At 44.6% G+C, this 15,595-nt stretch overlaps 1 long non-coding RNA gene across 1 annotated transcript in view; it reads right to left on the reverse strand.

The window, feature by feature from the left end:
- LOC119401786 (uncharacterized) overlaps positions 1–15,044 on the reverse strand; it is a 38,230-nt gene extending 23,186 nt beyond the window's left edge. The window contains exons 1-2 of the long non-coding RNA XR_005185510.2: positions 14,860–15,044; positions 283–419 (exon numbers count right to left, since the gene is read on the reverse strand). This is a non-coding gene — a long non-coding RNA (uncharacterized LOC119401786). The remainder of the gene's footprint in view (positions 1–282; positions 420–14,859) is intronic.
- Positions 15,045–15,595: the final 551 nt, after the last annotated feature.

A 15,595-nucleotide genomic window follows, 5' to 3' on the forward strand; every position in this document is an offset into this window, starting at 1 on the left:
TCAAGGCTAATATTTCATGCAGTTTTTTTTTTTATTTGCTTTATTGGACCGAGCTCCCGCGTCGCCTGCGAGCTCTTCTTGTGAAGGCGGCATGCGCGCCGTATGTTAACACGTACTCATGTTTGTTAACAAATTAGAGTATAGGAATGTGCAGTTTGGACAGTAAAGTTACAAAGCACGCATACCATACTACCATCAAATACTTGCAACTGATATACTGTGCGCACTGGTGAAATAAGTAGCACTTCCTCTATATACTAATAAATGGTCGCACCATTTTACCTTCATAAATAGGGCATAGAAATAGGTTCTTGCATTAAACTCAACATCTTGGCCCTGCTGAAATTCATAGAGCTGATTCGGACCGAAATCGTAGAGGGCGTAGACATCCACATTGACTGCATTTGTAGCAGTGTTTCCTGAAATGACAAAGTGACTATTTTCTACCGTTATTCCAAATCAGGGCTCTCTATGTACACAGCACCATGCGCACAGATCAACTCATCAATATCCCTTTCGCGCGTCGATAAAGAAGGCCAGCGTTCAATTCCTCTTAAATAACACGAAAATAGATTGGCTATCACTCGAACTTGTGATTGTTTTCATCGCGTAATTTTGTCCCCGACATCCAAGCAACATCATTATCTGAAATGCTCGAAAATGAACATTTCTGACATGGAATTAAAAATTTGTTTCAGGAGGCCGTTGAAGTATATATTATACCGGCGATTCGGCTTTGAACGCAATGACGTTAAGGAGCTCGTTTCGCAGAAAGTCCGGTGTCGGCGTCGAAAAGAAAAACAGTGTATGAATGTCATGTAGGGGGAGCACTCTCCTTAACGCATGTATAATACTGCGTGGCAGAAGCGTAGAATCGCGCCAGGCGACAAAACTTGGAAATTCCACAATGATTGGGTGTTTAAAAGGCTCACCCGTTACAAAGCCCTAAGGCATCTTTAATCGACATTATCAGCAAAAGCATGAACAAAGTGGGCGGCTGCCTAGGTTCGCGTGTTGCCTTACGGACGCGTACTGGGCCGTTCACTGATTCGCAAAAGGAAGAATTATTTCGTTGTGGGCACTGCGCAATAGCACTTGCAGTAGGCGTTGTAGAATAGTTTGAAACGGCCAATGTTACGTGCACAAACGTTCGTTTCCTTGCGGCACCGTTGATGCATGCACCGAGAACCGAAGGCAGGCTGGCAGCTGAAAAGACGATGCCCACGGGACCCGATAAGGCTATCGTGTTGTAGTCTTCAATGCGAAGCTCAAGCGTCGGCCAAGTTTTTATTCACGGAATGTTAAAGCGCATACAGCGCACGGCACAGAACAAGGTTACACACGGGACAAGCGCTTATAAGGTATTTACCTTTCTTTTGTGCTCTCCCATTTCACAAAATATTCCCGCCCAGCGGTTTACTCAATCAGGCACAAACTAGGCCCCAAAAAAGCAATGCTAAAGCAGCTGATATAGCTCACAGGCTTTTACAAATGGGCGCTTCATTAGATCACTATTTGGCTCATAGCTTCTTTTCTCCTACAGTGCACAAAATGACATATGTTTCGAAATCGCGCTGCTGTGTTTTGTATGCGCAACCGGGCGTCGGAATCAATGCTGGCGTTCCCAATCACGTTTGGCATTTACCATCAGTCAGGGAAATTTCATCATGGTATTCTGCCCTCAAAAGGTTTCCTAAATGGTCGCTCTTGAGAAGAACCAAGTGGAAAATTTCTTTGAAAATTTTCTCAATCAACAACACCATAATTCAGTATTTTTGCTTCGCATAAAACATCTAGGTGCACATTGTAGTTACTGCAAGCTTTTTTTATAAATTCAGCTATTCTTCATCAGATGTCAATGTACATTTTGATTATTCTTTGTTTTAAAATGCCCAAAAACCATAAACAGGCGCTGGCTTGCACCTCTACGATGCCTTTCCGCTATCTGCAACGGCCGTCGTGCGTCACTTCTCCTATTACGCGACGTTGTGAGAAACGGACGCTGTCAGCGCGCGAACAAAAATATTGTCGCTAGTATATGCATCCCTGAAAAATCACAGCATATCCACGGGGTGAATGATGATGAGTGGGGCGAAGCTACGGAGGGAATCATCTGTAAACCGTGAAACTCTTCCGTGAAATGCGCCCAGTACATAATATAAAAAGTGTGAAACATCGTGTATATATTAAACATCAAACTTTTATTGTACTGTTGGTTTACGTGGTCCCTTCATTATCACTTGTGATCGGTGAAATGCAAGGAAGAAGTCCGCTCCCGAGCGAAAGAGCGCCAAGAGCGACCGCATTCCCCGCTCGCACTGTGCGAATTAAAGGCAAGGCTAGAGGGAAGACAGGACGCGCGTTCCACGACGCGAGGTCGGTAGCATGCCCAACGAAAGCCAACGGAACGCGATCGTGCAAGTGCTCCGGCTTCGCATCGCCTCATGGTTCCATTTTTAGCGTCCCAAAACCAAACATATTGCTCAAGGTGTGCCTTGCGTTTTTCGTAGAAATAATTTCTTTATCATGTACATTAAGACGAAAAGTTGAAAGCTCACTAGAGTGTATCGCCCGCAAAGTATGTCTTTTAGTGTGATTTAACTCTCGTACGGCAGGGTCCTCGCGCCGTTGCCGGTCCACCTCGCCCGTTGACGATCGGGCGAGGTGGCTACATACAACGGTCGGAAACACTGCCGCACAAGCGTCCCAAAGAATTACGTCATCGTTACGTCATCACCACCATCTTGAATCTGAGCCTAACTGAGCTTCCAACCAGAAGTGCGATAACTGAAGGCGAAATTGGCGCTCGAGTCGATGGCGAGTCAAAATGAAAGCAGCCAATGGCAGCCCGCCGCCGTGCCGGCAAAGCCGTGCGCCCCGCGCCGGCCGCCGAGGCCGCGCGCGCGCCGCAACGCTAGTTTTGAATTTCTCGAAAGTTCCGTTGTAGCATGAAGCGAGCGTTGAGCGCGGGCACCAGGCTGTCCGTGCAGGCAGGCTATGCTTGGGGGACACCTGCAAGTCTCTCGTTGAGGTTGGCGGATCATTGTTCGCTTTTGAGACTTATTGGAGCGGTCGTTATGGTCAGCCGTGCTTGCCGCCGCCACATCGGAGCCCGTCGTAGTCGCCGGCCTTGATGTGAAGTTTCGTGATGTTCCGTTACATGAAGCGACCGTTGGCCGGCGTGTGCAGTTTTTGCGGTGTTTCCGTGGATTGCTCTCTTGCCGCCGTGATGGTTAACGGCACACGCCATTCGTACATCATGCAGCGGTGCACGGATACTTCAAGACCGAGTTCCGCAAGATTCTTCCCTGATCGAAAAAACTATAGGTGAGTATGCGGTTTGCGTTCGCAGCCACACATATATAGCTTCATCGCAGTTGGACAACAGTTGTTTTTAAACGTGACTGAATCGTGAAGAGCACGATTTTGCATCGTTGTACCAAGAAGTAACGAAAATAAAGCACTTTAGACTCATAGTTTAACTTCTGCGTTTCTGACATGACTGCTTCCTTGGAAGTGCTTTTTGCATTTTTTGGCCTGTTTATCACTCGCCTTCGTTTAAATACGCGTTTCTGAGTCTGTGTATCTCAACTTGCACTATACCGAGACGACGAAACTACGTTTGCGTGATATGACTGCGTAATTTTTGTCGTTTGAATTCGGTTTGCAACTGCTTTTCTGCAGGACGTAAACGTTTTCTGAATTATGGAGAAGGCCACAAGTGACGCGTTTGCCCAAGGAAGGGTTAATAACTATAGAATCTGCTCTCTGCGAAGTCTCGATCCGCAACCTCAAGTGCACCAGCTTTCTACTCTGCCCCCAGTGCTTTCTTTCGGTGCGTGAATGTTATGTTCAATATATGTACTTACAGCTGAAAAAGTACTCTTTGTGTTTATGTATTACCTCTGTAATTACCTATTGAAAAACCGTTCGAAGAACCTTCATGTGTAGACATGAGAGTTGTTTTTTTCTGGTGAGCCTTGAGTATTGCAAGTGTCCAATATGCAGAATTTTATTGTATGCGTTTATCTCAATGAAGTGCTCAGTGTACAGGGCATGACATTCTCACTTCAGTGACGTTATCTTACAGCTATGCATTGTATTCGCGGTGAAAGAAAAGCTGTGTAGTAGACTTATTTCACCTGGCCATTGGGTAATATGCGTTTCTTCGAATGTTATATGTGCTGCTGCATAAACGGACCATCGCCTTCATGCCGTTGCCGCCACCTAACTGTCAAGTAGTGGTCAAGTGCCAAATAATGTGTATTTCCCTTTTTAGTGCGATGTACTGCTTATATATATCTAGTTGTTTTGTGTTTCGTATTAGTACAGTGGTTAATAAGTGGTTCATTGCAATATTATTCCATATTTAGGTATTTTGCGCATCTTTATTGTTTTTGTCATGCACTTACATTTCGCCTACATTTCTTTGAATTTCATGACTCTGTCACATCAGCAGCTCTTGTGCACTTTGGTCAGTATTGTACTAAACACATCGTGTTACTTATATGTGTATACGTTAAAGGGCCTGCATTTTCAGTGTGTTCGATTTTTAATTTCCAATTTCTGAACTTTACAATGAACTTGTGTGCTGTTTAATCATGGACACACTGTGCATTCTTTAATTCTCTTCTTCTCCGGAACTTGTATCGTGCCCCATTATGTGCAAATCTTGAGTTTTGGAAACGGAGCAATAAAACGAAGTCACAGATATGTTGTGGGTGGAAGTCATCCCTTATGCTCTGGATCATGCAGGCTGCGTGCATTCAAACGCACTGCGCACCACGAGCGGACAGAAAAACATAAATGCGTGACAAAGCACAGTACGCGCGCACGCGAAAAAAAAAAAAAAACGCGCCACGCACACGAAAAAAAAAAAACGGAGCGCGGCATGAACGAAGAAAAAGGAGCCGCCAAGAAAGAAGGCAAAAAAAACGGCGCCCGACATGGGAGAGGAGAAAAAGCAAGCGCGCCCGAAAAAAAAAAAAAAGGAAAACGCCGCGAGGAGTGCGAGGGGGAAGGGGGGGGCGAGAAGAAGCGAGCGGCCGTTGTTACTGTTGCCCCGACGACGTAAAAACGCAATCGTTACGTAACCGCTGCGTCATCGCCGCCATTACAGCGCTTCCACTCGCCAGGGCCCTAACTCAACGGCTTTTTTGGCGCTCTCGGCGCAAGAGTCGCAGAACGTTTGAATTACGCGTCCCTATGGGAGGTATACGAAGAGACCTACCAGTGATATAACTACTACTACTACACTTTAAGAAAAACATCTGGCGTTCTTTCGTTCTGCTTTTACAAAACATCTGGCGTCTTTCGTTGGTTTATTTCATCAATCAACGGCGTTTTGAACAAAATTTTTATTGTTTAATCACGCACAGGAGAAATCTCACCAGGCACTACCTTGGAGGTAAACAATGGCTGCTAATGGCAATAAGAGACAGAAGAAGTCGGCTTTTAGCTAACACTTACACTTCTACTTCTACTAACGTTTCCTACTGGAACATGCCAATGGCTGCTAATGGGGAATGAGAGACAGAAGAATTCGGCTTTTAGTTAACGCGCACGCTGCGAATTTTTTATTGTTCAACAACGCACAGGAGAAATCTCCCACCGGCACCACCTTGGAGGTCAAAGCGTAAGACTTGTTACTCACTACTACGACCACGACGACTACGAGGGACGAACGGGTGCCGCCTTAAGGAGCTTCGCCCCTAAAACTTGTTTTCTGCTAGAAGGTGCGTGCGTTCCTTGCGTTTTCACCTCGCACGCTGAGGAAGAGCACTCGGAGAGGTGGACCATTAGCGGCCGTGGGTGGACAGACGAGCCGACGAACGCAGCGTAAGGAAGGAAAGAGCTAAAAAAATTGCAGCATATCCACGGGTGAATGATGAAGGGCTTGGGCGAAGCTCCTGAAGCAATCATATGTACACCGTGAAATGTTCAGTGGTTTCGCCCAGCAGTAATCAAAGCGATACGCCGCTTTGATTTTTTTTCCTGTTTCGTTTTCCTTCTTGTTTATTTTTCTATTTTTTAAATTTTTATATATTTTTTTATTTTTCATATTTTTTTATTTTTATGTTTTTTATATCTTTTTTTCTTTTTTTTACTTTTACTTTTTGTTTATTTTGGTTTTCTTTATTTTTCTATCTCTATGGGACCATCTAGTATATCGTCACCCAACTGCAGTTTGCATGCATCTCTATGGGACAGCGCCATCTATTATATTGTTCGGGAGATACTGCCGCGGTTACGCCTGACATGGGACAAGGTTAGACTTATACCCTTGTCACACGGGTAAGCTTAATTGCTGTTATGCCCAACCGCAGTTAGCGGACGTAACCACAGTTACCGTAAACCAGACAGAGGCTCTGTCACACGTTTGCAGCGCTTCCAAGCGTTCTTTAGTTGATACATGGATGCGTTAGTGCTACACACCACCTTTTACAGGGTTTCACGCTCGATTACGGACGCGTCAGCAGCGTGTTTTGATGCGCGTCTATCAAATAGCGTGAAGCCCTGTTCAATGAGCGAACGCAGCCGTGTATCAATCTCGTGAAACGCACACTACAATTTTGCAGCACGGACAAACTTGCACCTCAAAGCCGGTAATTTATCTTCCCAAACGCGTATCAACGTCTCCGTCGTCGCAGCGGACCAGTTGACACGCTTTTGGCTCGATATTTCGCTAGGAGCCGAGATGCTCGCGTCCGACATGGGGGCCGCCATGTTGTCAGTTTACGGCGCTAACAGGGGTTGCCTACCTCAGTTTAGGAAAATGGTTGTTAGCGGATTAACTGCGGTTAGGGTTGTCGTGTGACAAGGTACAACAGCCGTTAGACTTAACGGCCGTCGTACTTAACTGTGGTTAGACTACCCGTGTGACAAGGGTATAAGAGGAGTTACGCCCCTAAAAAAATCACAGCATATCCATGGAGTGAATGATGATGAGTGGGGAAGCTGCGGAGGTTCATCGGTAAACCGTGAATCTTCCGTGAATTCTGCCCTGTACATCATCACCGACGTGAGATCGGGCGCGTTTATACTAAAGGTTCGATGAGTTATGACGACTTGCAGCTCACTTTAATTTTACATGTACGCTGTGAATTTTCATTGTTTAGAAAACCATTGCTTTAGAAAACATCTGGCGTCTTTCGTTAAGCAGCTGGCGTCTCTTCGTTTTGCTTTAGAAACATCTGGCGTTCTTTCGTTTTGCTTTTAGAAAACATCTGTCGTCTTTCGTTGGTTTATTTCATCAATTAACGGCGTTTTGAACAAAATTTTTATTGTTTAATCACGCACAGGAGAAATCTCACCAGGCACTACCTTGGAGGTAAACAATGGCTGCTAATGGGAATGAGAGACAGAAGAAGTCGGCTTTTAGCTAACACTTACACTTCTAGTTCTACTAACGTTTCCTACTGAAACATGCCAATGGCTGCTAATGGGGAATGAGAGACAGAAGAATTCGGCTTTTAGTTAACGCGCACACTGCGAATTTTTTATTGTTCAACAACGCACAGAAAAAATCTCCCACCAGCACCACCTTGGAGGTCAAGATCTGGTACTAGCGTTACGACTGGTTACGCACTACTACTACGACTACGAGGGACGAACGGGTGCCGCCTTAAGGAGCTTCGCCCATAAAAAGCGAATGCGTGTAACTCCGCTTGCGTTCGCTGTGGCCTCCTGCAAACTGCAACGTAAAAACTAAATTTCGACCTGTGCGTGGTTTAGGGGCCCTTTAAATAGGAGTGGTGTGATCACTGAGCGTCAGGGTTGCCACTCACTTTCGAGTAAATGTCGCCAAATGAAGAGCAAAAAGTCGCCAAAAGTCGCCATTTTGTTTACAAATTAACCTCGCCAAAAAAGTCTCCATTCTAGATATGTGCGTCATACCTAGTAATAAAAAATTCCTCTCACGTATAGCCCAATAGAATACAGTACCATCCAAGACCCTTAAATTATATTGACGTTTCTCAATGGCAGTCGTATCGCCCGCTTCACCATGGGAGTGCAAGGTGCTGCTTCTCCGACTAGCCGCAAGATAGATATGCGTGGTGGCGCAAGGGTGAATGAATGAAACGCTCATGATATCCTTTCATCCCTGTCCGCTCGTTTCAAAGGTAAATGTGTCGTAAACCTCGGGCGAAAACCTTGAAAGCGTTGTTTGTAGACAGCTTTACGTACCCCTATAAGAATTAAAAGGATTATAAAAGGTTTATTGAAGGTAACACGACAGAAGTCTTACAGGAACCGATCATTAGTGAGTCTTACACCTTTTCAGTGGGAACTAATATGATACCGGACGCTCCGACCCTTTCTTACAGTCACTTATATCTACACGCGTCAATCCGATGCGTTATTAATGAACAGGTAGGCAATGTAAAATGTTGTATAGCGATTGTTGTCATTGCACACGCTCACCGAGAACAGTGGAATACGCCTCAATAAATATTTTTTTATTGCACAGATAGCCGCGTATCCTTCTCTCTTCGCTGATTCCAAAACAGTCTTTACCAGCTGAATTGGGGGTACTGCAACAGTGAATAAGTCGCCAAGCTATTCAGAACAGTTGGAGCCTTGGCGGAACAAATGGTCGGAACACGCGGCCAACCCGTCGCCTAGCCCCTTCAGAAGCGAAACTTTAGAGAAGCTTAAAGCGCCGAAAGCTATTAACTTATAGTCAAACACTGCCCCCTCGCGGTTTGCATTTTGCTAGAATGTCTCTGGGGGACGTTCCCGTACTTCCTGCCGAATTGAGGAGATACACACGAGTTACAGGACGGACATACGGAATGACGCGTAATGTGTACATTCTACTCTTAGGGTGCAATCGCGGAACGATGCTATTCCCGATTCCAATGCCATATTCTATGCTATTCTTATCATCCACCACTCGCGGTGGCTGATCGCGTTGATAATGCGGACGGACCGTCGTTCTGACCAATGGCCAAGCGCGAAAAGCACGAAAAGCATTGGAATAAAAAATAGAATCGTTCCGCGATAGCAACACCCTTAGGTATAAAACCAAGAAAAATACAGTGAATGTTGCCGCTCATTCGTTGCGAAGACACTGAGCTTAGGATGTATAACTCAGTGGAGACCTAAGCCGAAAATCGCCAAAAATTCGCCATGTCGCCATTCATAATTTTAGGTCGCCATGGGCCTCTCAAATTCGCCAATTTGGCGAAAAGTAGCCACCATTGGCAACCCTGCTGAGCGTTCGCTCAGATCCTGTTTGCTGACGCAGCGACGGGTTTGTTCGTATCAAGCAGAGTTTTGATTCCTTTTGCATGATATATGAAATAGCTGTATTTTAAAAAAAAAGAATCCCGACGGAAATTGCTATTTTAAACTCCATCCGTACCCTGCGCACATTAATTAAGAACGATTTCGTGGTAGCAGAAGATTCTTATTGCACACTTTATTAATTTGAGTATATTTATAAGGCCAGTACACGTAGAAAAGCGTTATGAAATCGCAGGCGCTGGAAGTTTTCAAGCATGTAATTAACCAGACGTGCAGTGCTTTGGCGCCACCTAATTACTCGAATACGTCGCCTGCTTTGAATCCGTATTGCAACCGCAAGGTAATTACCATATTTGTAGGGTACGTTCGGAATTTTTCAGGCAGCGTGGGGAAGAAGGGCGGGAATGCGACATTCTTTTCAGGCGTAGGGTAATTTCCACTTTTCGCTCGTCATCGATCAGCGGAAAATGTACATGAGGGACGTGACATTTCCGTGGGGACATTCGTATAGAGACCTGAAAACTAAATGTTTCTGTGAATAAAACTGGAACTGTTTTAATTCACATGTAACCAGCACAATGCAGAGAAGAAAGATAATAAGTCACACATCTCTGTGCTGGCATATTTATTTTTCCATAGCTGGTTTTTTTCCCTCTCCACCGTCTCCCATTCGTTCTTTGCTGGGAGGGGCTTTTAAATTTAGCTACGGCGGTCGGTTTGAGTTATGTGGGCCAAAGACTTAGATACGTAAAAGTGACCGCCAGCGTTCGCACGAGTGATGCATAAAATCATCATCATATAACGACGTCAACTAATGACTTCATGGCGATGTCTCAGATCGCCATAGTTTATGACCTCATCATGAAGTCATAGTGACGTCACTGTGACATCACGTAAGGTGAAGCCACATGATGACGTCATCAAAGGACATTGTCGCTAAGTCATAGGCGAGCCGATTCCGGATGCTGCCGAGCTGCCGAATGCTTGCAATGCCTCCGATCCCAGAGGTAGTAAAAACCACGCTAAGTGCAGAAATGTTTCGAGGGCGGGGAAATCAGTATGACGGAGGCACCGTACATCGATAATAGCGGTAGCGCATGCGTGAGTAAACCGTCAATGAACTTGCATAAAGAAGAATTCAAATGCCTTAACAGTTATTATTCACGTAGACGCCTACGCGTGCTGGATTGATAGGTTCACCTACTGCCTAGGCATGCACAGATAAGTTTTCGTGCCATCTTTCCTTTACGCCGTTATGTGCCTTTGCAGTTGTTAGTCGGCGTTTGTAGTACCTTAACTTCTTTCTTGTGTCCGTGTTTGCACGCACTGTCTCTTTAGCATGAATACTTACCAACTTGCTCAGCTCTGTTATTCTAAGGGATCAATACAATCGACTGAAGAAAAACGTGGCGTTCACCTTCGAGTCATCTTAGGCGAATAGGGACCATGCGAGATTTTTCGACGATAGGGTATGGATAATTATATTAGCATTTCCTTTATAGCGAGTCTATGACCTGCGTTGCACCAAGCTGAAGAGTGGTTCTTCTTCTTCTTATTATTATTATTATTATTATTATTATTATTATTATTATTATTATTATTATTATTATTATTATTATTATTATTATTATTATTATTATAAATATTATTCTCAATAAATTAGGGCCTAATCTTGTATAGTCGTATCAAGGTTCACTTCCTATAAAAAACCTTTTAAATTCACAGACCAACTGTGTGCGCTTTGATGCAGATTAACCTTAGTTCTCCTAGTTTTTGCTTTCTGCCTGCTTTACCGCCACTGGTCATCCAGTCATATTTTACTTATAACCGGCTATTTACCCCTCCCGTGTTGTATCTAAACCCCAAGGCTTCTTGTAGGCTAGTGGCCTAACATGCTCGCGAATGTATATCTTCGCATTCAATTAAAGCTTTTTCCATCGTTTCCTTACACTCCCCACGCATGTGAATTTTCCTTCTTTAGCGAATGTTGCTTTAAAACTACGCGTTATAAGGCAAGCTGACCAGGCTTCAACAGCAAAGCGTTTCCCCTTGAATGATGATAAAATGTACGCATGCTTATTTCGTCTTTGCCCTTTTTATAGTTACTTCAAGCCGGTTTTCTTTCCATTGCTGCTATCCAATAAATCTCTTCCGCTTCTCTGACCGCTTGCTTAACGTTCTTTTTGAACATATTGCTTACACTTCCAGCTGTAAACTTGCTCATGAGTCTTCTTCTTATGGCTTTTTCTCAACTGTAAGTCAACGCTCTTTCCATACAAATACAGGAGCGCTTTCGCTTCCCATCTGCTGCCCTTCATGGTTCCTATGCCATCCTCGACAAATCGCAAAGGTGTGCACTGGGCTGCCCAGGCACTACGGTGATTGGACGAAATGGCACACTGGGGCGCCCAGGTGGGCACCGGCGTGATTTGAAGAAGATGCCATTAGTGCAATTTTCAAACTGCCGACTTCAGCGCCACAGCACGTCCGCGTGTTGTGCAGTGATTTGTTGTCTGGACCGTATTTGGAAGTATAGCCGGTACCGTGGGCGTAGAGTAAAATGTTGGGTAATAAAAAAAACGTTTAGGGTAAAGTAGGGTAATTTTGACCATGACGTAGGTTATTTCTAAAAATTGGTAGGTAACACTGCTTCGAATACGCTGCCATTTTTATTTTTGTGATTCTTGCATATGGTGTACTCGGTGACAAAATACACCAGCAGGATTTTTATTTTCACTTTGTATCCCACACTCTCCGTCTTCAGTAGGTACGCGGAAGTTTCCCCTCTGTCTCCCGACGGTGGTGCGATGAGCGATTTTAAGCACATGCTCTGAGATTGCCCCTCTTCAAAGCACCACACGGACCCAGGATTTACGGAGGAAGCAGAGAGCGCTAGAGCACCGAAAACTCTGGAGACATTGCGGCAGTCACTCCAAGATATGGCCTGTCATTGGACGGAGAGGACAGAAAAGTCGCTTCGAGATGTTCAAGGGACAGGACCGTCAGGAAATGGAGTTTCGTGCGCAGCCGCCAAACTCTTCGCAAGCCGCAAGTCACTGAGAGTCGTTGCACACCACCGATATGGAGTCTATGACTGAAGGACGCATTTCGAAAATATTAGAATAAAAGTAATAAATGAGGGTTCTCACTCTGACCCTAAGATACAAAACGAGACTGTTTGTTTGACTTCTCGATGCTTGTAGCATATATACCTGGAGGTGAATAGACAACGCATACGAGCACTGATAGACAGTGGGGCGTCTGTATCTGTATCTATCCTTAAGAAAAGCAATGCTAATAATCAAGATGTATTCTGCGGAAGGTCTGTTCTTGTACGTGGATACGATGGAAGCGGGAAAGAGTATTGTGAGTGGGTACGTCTGAAAGTGACGTACCAGTCTAAAACTGCAGTTCTTGCACTAGTTTTAGACGCAGTGGTGTACGACTTTCTCCTTTCTCGTCCAGATATGAAGCGGTTGAGATTGAATATTTATTTGAACGATGAAGTGTCTGCTGATAAAGAAGCTGACAAGCGGAGCCGGGACACAAAGAGGACCACCTACGGATGCCGAACAAAAGCAGTGTAATTCCACAACAGTACCCCGAACTGCATTTGTTAAGAGGGTATCCACGGGCGACTATAAATTTCGAGGTTTCATTTCAGCTTTATGACAAAACAGTTCTGAAAAAAACCATATAACTTGAGGCGAGAGAAGAAAGCATTGTTAAAGGAAGAACTTCAAAAGATGTTAGATGCCAATGTGATTCGCCCCCTCAGTGTCTCCATTTGCCTCACCTATTACCATTGCTCCAAAGGAAGACGGTAGCTGGCACCTGTGCACGGATTACATCATGGATGAAACGGGAGGCTGTGCCTGCTTTTCTCGCATAGACCCGGGCAAAGGTTTGAGAACGCGTCAGACTGAGAACCCTCATTTATTAGTCTTTTTTTCTAATATTTGCGAAATGAAGCAAGCCAAGCGGCCTACACTTAGAAGAAGAAGTCGAAAAAGACAACAAGACAAGGGGCAGGGGGAGAAGATACTAACGAAGTTCGATAGAACAAGGTGGAGTCTCTTGTGTTCAGTTAATAAGTGAGGTTTTATTATATATTTTGGCGCAGTCGGCTTTGACAATCCATGATGTGGGTTACCTTCTTCATTCAGCCATCCACAGACAGCCTGGTCTTCACGAAGTACGCACTCCCTGGAGATCCGCCAGTCGATCTTCCATCGATGACAGGTGAGCTCATCTCAATAGTTCGCGAGAAGGCGTCTATGTCGCTCGACGAACTCTTGGAAAAAAGTCTGTGAAGAGAAACCTTCAAGTCTCCCTTTTCAACCGCCTTGTGACACCCAAACTAGAGAAGCCAGCTGCATCGGAGCCAACTTCCCATGCAGACCTCTCCGTTGTTCCGCAGGTGATTCAAGCTCAGCAGAAACAATTTTTCAAAAAAAAAATCAAATGATTCAAACACTTTTATCGGCGTTGAGCCTGAGAGACAGCCATCCTACTGAGCTTGCGAAACCAGAATTGTTTGATAGTTCGTCGGGCACTCCAGAGGGATGGATTACTTTCTTAGAATACGCCTGTAAACAGAACCACTGGGACACCGATGAACAACTAGTGAAACAAATGCTCCCGTTTTTAGGGGGCATCACATGAAAATGGTACGAGTTGCGTGTCATAGGACATGAATGTGATGCATGGAGCACATGGAAGGAGCGCTTCGTCTCATCATTCCGTGGGAGCTCGCTTGAGTGATAGTATTATGCCATTTTCTACCGCTACAGGTCTGGACCAGTGATCAGTATTTCTTTGAAAAGCGTCGATTTCTCCTACTTGCAGAGCAAGTAGGAGCCGGACTGGGATATACTCCTCTATTTGCTGCAACTGGGAGACCAGCATATCCGCCTGCGGACGTAAGCCTTGGCATTGACAAGAACATTGATCTCCAAGAAGCCGCAAGATCAATAAAAAGTGTAATATGGTACCATGAAGGAATGAAGAGAAATTTCGACAAGCGACAAAATACAGCATTACCAGAACTCGACGTAGCTGACTTAGTGCTGGTGAAAAGAGGACCGAGTGTCAACGCGGCCTACAAGGGCCCATTTCGCGTTTAAAGACAGCAAGTCAACGAGCACACTTGAAGGCCATATGGTACATGGGTCCTAATGACACCGTGGAATTCGCTGCCATTGGAAATATATTCAAGTATCATCCAAGGAGAGATGCAAACCAAACTGGGGGTAATGAAGCACGCCGAGCGACCTACACCTAGAAGAAGATGTCGAAACAAGACAACAACACAAGGGGCAGGGGGGAGAAGACATAAAATGTTTAGAATACGAAGTGGTGCAGTAAATGTAATTACGAGATAATTTGCCCATAAGGGTGTTATTTTGCTTTGTGCAGCGTGCTTGTTGCTAGGAATGCATATTCAGCATGAAAGAGAGTGAAAGCAGTAGATTAAACTAAAGGGCACAAAGCTACAGCGGTGTTTTCTGTAATAAGTTTGTGAGAGTATAAAACCGTGTATCTAAACCTTATGCAACTATAAAACATACAACAATAGCGTGAATATGCAATAAAGCGATGAGAACTTACCTTCTGCACTTAAACACTTAATCCCCAGAAGTTTCAATATGTACAATAACACAAGGGCTTTCGTCAAATCTTTCATCATTAAAACATTACATATCATCGCGCTGACTTGAACACTCGATACATTACATGCCACTTAAATACACTACGGCCTGTTATTGTTCCTGGCTTGCGCGTCACAGGCTTCGCACGCTTCACTCGCTTTTCCGGTTTGAAATAGTAGGGCAAGCACAATTCAAAGAGCAAATGCACGCCTACGCTATACCTACACGCAATAAAAAACAAACAAACAAAAAGAAACTGCCCTGCAGAAACATTTACCTTCCACTTCATCCCCTTTTTAGGACGAAGATGCTGAACTTTCCCCTGTACAAGGTTTCATATGCCAAAACTAACGTCATTTTAGAGCGTAAGCTGCTTTACTCAGCTATCGGCAAGCTTTTTCTCTCGACCCATCTGTACTTCCGCTCATTAAGCTGAATGCCAGGAGGTGCTACGAATGATTCACGTTTTTTTTTGCTTTCATTCGAACACTGTTCGAGTCATTGCCCCGGTAAATATCCATACGGTCCCTTCTTCGGTTGAATCAGGAAAAAATTATCTTCATGAACCCGAACGAGCCACTGGTATTGGATCAAACTAGCTTATGTTTGTCGGTAATAATACAGTAAACAACGTCTTAACCAGAACCATGCAATGCCATAAAACGTTGAGTAGTCATAACGCATGGGAGGATGAA

Source organism: Rhipicephalus sanguineus, chromosome 8, assembly GCF_013339695.2.
Source record: "Rhipicephalus sanguineus isolate Rsan-2018 chromosome 8, BIME_Rsan_1.4, whole genome shotgun sequence".
Lineage (NCBI taxonomy): Eukaryota > Metazoa > Arthropoda > Arachnida > Ixodida > Ixodidae > Rhipicephalus > Rhipicephalus sanguineus.